Source organism: Austrofundulus limnaeus, unplaced genomic scaffold (genome assembly GCF_001266775.1).
Source record: "Austrofundulus limnaeus strain Quisiro unplaced genomic scaffold, Austrofundulus_limnaeus-1.0 Scaffold101, whole genome shotgun sequence".
NCBI classification, from domain to species: Eukaryota; Metazoa; Chordata; class Actinopteri; order Cyprinodontiformes; family Rivulidae; genus Austrofundulus; species Austrofundulus limnaeus.
In genome coordinates, this window is record NW_013952503.1 from 1,507,324 (window position 1) to 1,514,976 (window position 7,653).

The window sequence follows — 7,653 nt, forward strand, 5'->3', positions numbered from 1 at the left end:
TTCAGTCTGAGGTGAGCTTCATCCAGCAGTGAATCTGATGACATGAGCTTGGCGGTTCATGAGGCATTAAAAAAGAATAGAGCATCTGTTTTTTTTTTTGTTTTTTTTTTTTTTTGTTATTTAGCTCTGCAGCCTCCAGGAGCTCAATTAAAGTTAACTAAACATACCGCTAGGACCATATGAGGTTTTGGTCCCCCTCTGGCATATTAGATAATGACCCTGCTACCCTTTTTATGACCTGTTCAAAACTACACACTCTGCACTCACCAAATAGGATCCTGCAATCTTTAGATCCTCAAGATGCTCTCCTGAATCATCATTATTTATATATACATCAGCAGCACATTCCCACAATGATGCTACCATCCACAGTGGTGCCATGCCCAATGCCGAGCCTTGGCACCATTTCTTGGATGCGATAAAAGATCCTGCTACGCTAACACAATGCTACTGCCATGGATCTCTCCTTTATGCGAAGTTGTTTCCATGACTTTGTTGGAATCTGCAGAATTTTGAGCTCAGGTTAGGAGATGCAACGTAGTGGAGGTTTGATGTAATCTGCTGAGTTTCTTAGAAAACATTTATTATTTGGCATTGGAATGCATGTGAGGGGTTTTTGTACAGTGCCCTGAGATGACCTTTGTTGTGAACTGGAGCTATGTAAATAAACTGAATTGAATTTTATTCCTTACATTGGACATTTCCGAGATTTCAGTACCATTATTGGTGCATGAGGTCTCCCTCATGGGCGAACTGCCACCCCTTCCCTAGGACTCCAATATGCTGCCATTGTAGCACTATTACCTCAGTACAGCTTTTTGTCTTTTTTAAATATATAACTTTAAAAAGTAATTTTCATTTAAAGAATAAAAATGCAAATGAATGAGTCTTAAAGCTGAAGCTTAAAACTCTTCAGGTTTCAGAAGATTCTTACTGATTTTATGGGCTGTACTTTGTCACTTCTAGTCCCATGTTCCCCGCAGAACTCACTGACTTTCCAAATATCCTGTTTAGAACTCTGCAAGCTGCAGAGGCATCAAATTATTCCTGCTGCTTTCCCATCTAGTTTTCAGAAAGTTGTTCGACAGCAGCCTGACCCGTAGTGACAGTACAAGGTTTGTAAAGCCCTGAGCTCGTATGGACCTGATTAGAACATTTCCTGTATTTTGTTTTGGAAAAGCTGTAAAGTCAGAAAAGAGACAGATCCTCACTGGCTTCAGAACCTCTTCCGATGAAGGTTCTTAGAAGAAGAGAAAGAATGTGTGAGAGAGAGATGAGAATGTGATAACCCAGAGGTACAAACCACAGAGTTTAGCTTTCAGAGCATCAGATGTTCCAACAACATCCTCACATTCTCGTCTGGCCACAACTCCCTGCTGTCCRCTCTTTCCTCTCGACAGTGAGAAACTTCAACTTTAGCTGATATTCCCCAAGTTCCTCATCCCTGATCCAGGTTCTGTAAGATCCTCTAATCTAGGGTTGAGACTGACTTTTTCAGCTGCTGGGCCAAAACAATATATTGCTTTATTTTTGACTGCTTTGTATCCAAAATTGACTTTTTGAAAACCTTCAACACTGTCAATCTGCCGGGGCCAGTGTAGTGGTCAGTGYCACAGTCTTGTGACCCTAAGGCTGCAGGTTTGAGACCAGGTTATTTCAGAAAAAGCATCCAACATAAAACAATTGCCATATAYAACTGTGTGAGTTCAGTTGTGGCAACCCTCGAACAAGGGAGCAGTCAAAAAAAGAAGAAGGAAAAAAAAAACTTTATCCTTGTTTCTTTTATCCACAATTCCCAGTGGAATTGTGTGTGACAGTTTGTTGATGCCACCAACCTTGCTTAGCTAGGCCTATATCCCCCAGAATGCTGTGCAGTTCTGATCATAGTTCAGTGAAATTGTTAACATTCTATTGGACAAAATTTCTATTGATAGTGATCCCGTCTGTCATGATATGTGTTGATATTGTTTTCTWTTGATATTTATAATGAATCTATCATGATATTGTTATAGAATTATTGCCCAGCCCTACTCCCAACCAAAGAATCTGGAAATAAACCCCTGTACTAAAGAAGTGGATTTCCACAGCTCTTTGCCTATAACATCTGAAACTCAGGTTTTTAAAAACAACGGCAGTGCCAAAGACTCATAAAATGGACAATAAATCTCAGACACTTTTTCTTTTCTCTTATTTGTTTTCCTGCTTTGCTACTGAACACTCAGTCAACCTTCCTGTTGCCTTTGGGCTCCTCTGACTGTGGGTTTTATGGACCGCCAAATRGGAAAGCTAAGAAGTCTGATGGTTTTTGGCATCAGGAACAAGAAGTGCCAGCAGTGGGAGGAGGAAGGGAGCAAAGCAAGGACAAAATGAAACAAAACTGGATGAAAATGATGCAAGACCTGACAAATCCATGAGCACAAACAGGAAGTGATGTTCTACCTGATGATGATGATGGAGAGTGGTATTTCCATCTGCTGCAATTATTACCTACAAAACAACAAAATGAGAAAGGCTGGGCTGCAAACACCATGGGCTGGCTGACTAATACACACTCTTAACACACACACTCACTCCTCAACAACTTTTAGCTTTTGGTTTTATCCAAAGTGCCCTAAACAACTGTCTATAATATGTAGTATTAAAGATAGTCCAGTCAACTTTGTAGTGATGTCCTCCTAACTCAGATATACAGATAGCCTTCTATCAGTATACAGAAAATAACACGAGTTTCTTTGAACAAAGCAAAACAGTGAAGTCAGGGACACACAAACAGATCCAAACATGAGACTGCCCAGATGAGACACAACCTTCAGATTGACTCTTCCTCTTAAACTTGTGAACTCACTTTATTGTAGTGTGTGCTTTTTGGTTACTCTTCTTACAACAAGTTRCTACACTTTGGTGATAGCCAGTGAAGTTGACTGATGCAACATTCCCATCTCTTCCTCTCTGTCTTTACCAGTGCTGAGTACATTTGAGACTTAAAAAAGTTAGGAAACATACCATTTGGCCATACCATACCATTTGGGAATTGATGCCAACTCAGTTGTCCCTGGCAACATTTATATTAAATATGGAAAAGCCAACTTATTAAAAAGTACATTCCTGCAGAGAAACAAACAGTCATACATCAGATACTGAACCTGTTGCCCCAAAACAAGTTCAGTCTTTTTCTTCCTGTGTCGGGCAGATGACTCTACAGTTGGTTCAAATAACCAAGAACTGACAATTGTCTTTGTTCCTCTTTGTTGGATGTAGAAATATTAGCTGAGTTTCAGATGTTAAACACTTCCAGGTTGTTGCTGTTTACAAGCACCAGTAAACAGAGATTAATTAGGWTGCCTAAGAAGGAGCGCTGTAACCCTGGCAATGTGGGGAGGACGTAAAGATTGTCCTGATGTTGAGGAAAAACTGACTAAATTAAAGTAATGATGAGGAACAAAATCACAGATGGTCATCACAAGATTGAAAAAAAATCTCCTAGCTGTGTTTGGACTACATGTAGCCACTTACTCATCACTTTGACCAGAAGTCAAAACTGAGGTCGTTAAGAGAATTATCTACAACAGGTAAGGTTAGGTTCATAACTTTACCATACAATCTCACTTTAAATGTCAGAAATCTCTGACTTGTTGACAACAGCAAAATGTCTGATGATGGTTTTGCAGAAAAGTTTTTTTTTCAGTTAAGACAGATAGCCAAACTCAAGCCAGTATTAACCAGAYCTGACCTTGAGAAAATAAGACATGCTTTATTACTAGTCGATTAGATTACTGCAGTACACTTTAGGCTGGGATCAGTCAAGTCTCCCTTTCACGTCTTCAGCTTGTTCAGAACGCTGCAGCTCGGCTCTTAATAGGAACTCATAGGTTTGATCATTTTTCACCRGTCTTATCCTCCCTTCAMTGGCTCCCTGTGTGTTATAGAATAGATTTTAAAATTCTCCTGCTTACTTACAAATGCCAAGCTGAGAGGAGATTGAGCTTTTTCAGTYGTGGTTCCCAAGCTTTGGAATGATCTAACCCCCAACATTAGGCAGGCCTTATCACTTCCTGATTTTATATCACTTTTAAAATCACACCTGATTTTTAATTAAGTGTGATTTTTTTCCCTGTATTTTATTGTTCTGTGTTTTTATCTTTCTTATGCTTTTAAATTATGTTGTTTGCTTTTATATTGACTTTTTTGCCTTGTGTTCAGCACTTCGGTAACAACTTGTTTTTTTTAAAATGCACTTTATAAATACATTTGATGATGATGATGATGAACACGTGAGAACGTTCTCAGAGATCTGAGACAGAAAGAACGACATGGTTCTCTGAGAAACTCCTTCAGACACGAACGACTGATACTTGCGGTGAACAAAACGCATTAAGGAGTTAAAAAAAAGGAACCACAAGTAAACAATTTTCAGTGTGTGTGTGTTTACATGTGTCCAGAAATAACTGTTTTAAGGCTCTGGAAGCCAAATGATATGTTTGTCCAGCTCTCACTGCATCATTATGTCGCTGTTCTTCATAGTGGGAGCCGAGTCGGCCTCTCACACACTCTTGGGGGATTTCTGTGTGTAAGTGGTGAGTGTTTTCTGGGTCACACCTCTGCTCTCTTGTTAAACGTCTTTCCTCCGTCCCGTGGGAACAGCCATTGTTTGAGACTCAGTTCAGTTTTTAAAATGGAAACAGTTCGTGTTTTCCACAGAGCAGGGCAGCATGCCTCGGTTTCCCTGAGTGTGGCTTTTTAATCTAAAAACCTGACGACAGGGGCGTGTATGTGTGTGTGGTCATGTGCACACAAACCAGTAAAACTTTATGTGTGGGTGATCAATCACAAAACAATTATGTTGAGATATATTTAATTTCCACTTTCCAATTGTGTGTCAGGTTGAGGTTTTTTTTTATTTTATTTTAGTTTTTTTTAGTTTTCTTCGCCAAACGTGGCCTTCAATAAGCTGAGTAGCAGTCAACGTTTTGGTGAACCTTTCTTTTTTTAGCCTTTGTCACAAAAAATTAAGAGCTCATGCAGACGAGAACAAACTCAGCTCTTATGATTGTGTTCTTTCTGTCTCGACCGCTGCCACCAAGCTGTCGTTCTTGTCCCAGCAGCTGACGGCTACAGAAAGTCAGCTCTTGGTCTAAATGGAAGTCATGTCCCTTCTCCCTCAAACATTTCTAAAGCCTAACCTGAAACCTTTGAGTCTTGGCAGGAGCAGCATCCTCAGCTTTTTCTTYCCCTKGCTTTGAAAGTGTGGAAAGACCAAATCGCAGCCAGTCTGTCCACATCTCTGGATTCCTGGGACAAAACGTCAACATTCATCATCGTCTCTGAGCGGCCTATTGTCACAGAGTGATCCTGAGTCCAGCATTGTTATCCTGTCCCTGTCTTCTACAGTAAATTACTGCTGCTCATCTGTCACCAAGAGTTCAAAGTTTTAAATCAAATAAAAACTGYAGTTTCTCAATAAAATGGCTGCAGAAAACAKCAAAGCTTGTTTTCTCCAAAAGAAATAAGTTTAGCATCAATGATGCAGGAAATTCAAATAAATGATTTGTATAGAACATTTAAAAACAACTGATATTGTTCAAAGTGATACAAACAATATAAAAGTAAAAGAGCGATACTGAACAGACAATAAAACAAACTGTTAAAAATATAAAGGCATAAAGTAAAATCATTAAAACAATATAAATATGATAACTCTWATGCTGTAATAAAACTCATTGAAAAGAAGAGACTTGAGTCGAAGCCTGTAGATTATTTAGGGGCAGGTAAAAAAATTGAGTGAAATATCACCCTCAAACTTCGTATGTTGGATTTTTACAAATGATCTGTAAATCTGTAGAAGAATACAGCTTGAACTGAGACAGAAAATAAAAAAAATAATCTGTTTGGGCTTTCTAAGGGGGAATTTTTTTTCTTTTTTCTTTTGTTTTCCTGTATAAAATTGCTATAAAATAAATAAAATGTTCAATTAAAAGAACAACTGTGGCACTTTCTAAAACCAAAGGCACCTTAAGGAGGTAAAATTAAAAAAGGTCACTTAGATTTAATATTTATATCACAGACAGAGATAACTCTAAAAGACTGATACATTCATGATGAACAAAAATATTAATAAATAGTATTTATAAGCTGTTATGAAGGCCAGTCATTGCCATGAAGTTTCATTATTGAAAACTTGTTGTTGGCCACTGATGAGTCTTCAGCTGGTRTTTYTCCACATCAAGAGATTTACTGGCAAGTTTCCCACAGTCATCATTAAGCTACTGTATGCAGCTGAAACCAGAGCCTTTTAAAGGGAGAACCTGAGAAAACAAACTATAGTCAGTCACATATAAAATGTTTGACTGAGATCTTTCGTTCTCCATCCACACGATTGTTGGGAGTTCTGTGGAATTTGATCTATWTGAATATCAGACGGATTCAAATCTGGTACTGAGCAAAAAGAAAAAACAATCAGCCAGATTCCTGCCATTTAATATCCTATTAAAGTGTAATTTGGCCTGAAACCCCAGCATGTGTGATGGAATTCTGTTGCTCCTTGTGTTCAACTAAATTCCTCACAGACTGCAGTGTGTGGATGTGTGTGCATATGTGTACTGTATATGCGTGTTCGTGTTTTCTACATGAGTCTGAGTTCTTTTAAACCTGCAGAAATTTAGTCTTCTACTGCAGTAAATTTTCATTTTCTTCCACATCTGTAATCACAAGAGCTAAGGCCCCGCCCACCACAACCAACCGGTATCAATAAAAATGTTTAGCCAATAGGATGACAGTTAACAGGTTTGCCAGTTTTGCTTTGATCAGTCACAGCTGTGTTACAAGTTAGAACTCAGCAAATTAATTTGACTCCATATTGTTTTTGAGTTCCATCTTTTAAGTTAAAATATCTTCAAATTTACAAACAAAAGTGTTAATATACTGTATACTGTACTGTCTGTTTATAAAACCATCTAGGTATATTCTGTGATCTTCAATCTAATCTATTTGGTAATAAAACCAACTACCAGACATCTAATCTATTTGGTAATAAAACCAACTACCAGACATTTCTGACCAATAACACGCTAAAATCAATTCAGTCATACCTGGAATCTGCCCAAAACACAATACCCTTCAGAGGAAATTATTCATTCGAATTAATTTCACTCAGCTTTTACATTTGTGCTGTTTCTGTGACACCAGACCTCAAAATAAACTGTCATTTTTGGCCTCTCTTTCATTTCTTCAAATGTCAGAACTAATTGTCAGCTTTCCGGCAGGTGCTGGGTCCCACGAGTCAAAACTTTCCATGTGTTCATGTAACACAGAGCCTGTGGAGGCCAAAGGAGACTCATCAGGGCCAACAAATGATATAAACTAGAGATAAAACTGTTACTGTCCAATAAAAACAGCAGGTCAGCAGGTGAATTAATCTAGTTTTTTGGACTTCTCATATTAAAATCTGCTGGAGTGAAGGTTATAAGTCTCCTTTGGTCAATCTGTCTCATTCTTTCCGTTTCCATCTGCGAGTCTCAGCAAGAAAAAAAAAGCCTGATTTTCATTCACCTCAAAGGGTTTGACATTTTTCATTCAGGAGAACTGGACTTGTTGTAGTCACTGATGCATTTTATACAAACCCTGCACGCACGCACGCACGCACACACACACACCAAA

The 7,653-nt window shown here is 38.5% G+C and overlaps 1 protein-coding gene across 2 annotated transcripts in view; it reads right to left on the reverse strand.

Moving 5' to 3' along the window:
* mkxa (mohawk homeobox a) overlaps nt 1–7,653 on the reverse strand; it is a gene marked incomplete at its 5' end in the record, with an annotated part of 12,510 nt that overhangs the window by 2,525 nt on the left and 2,332 nt on the right.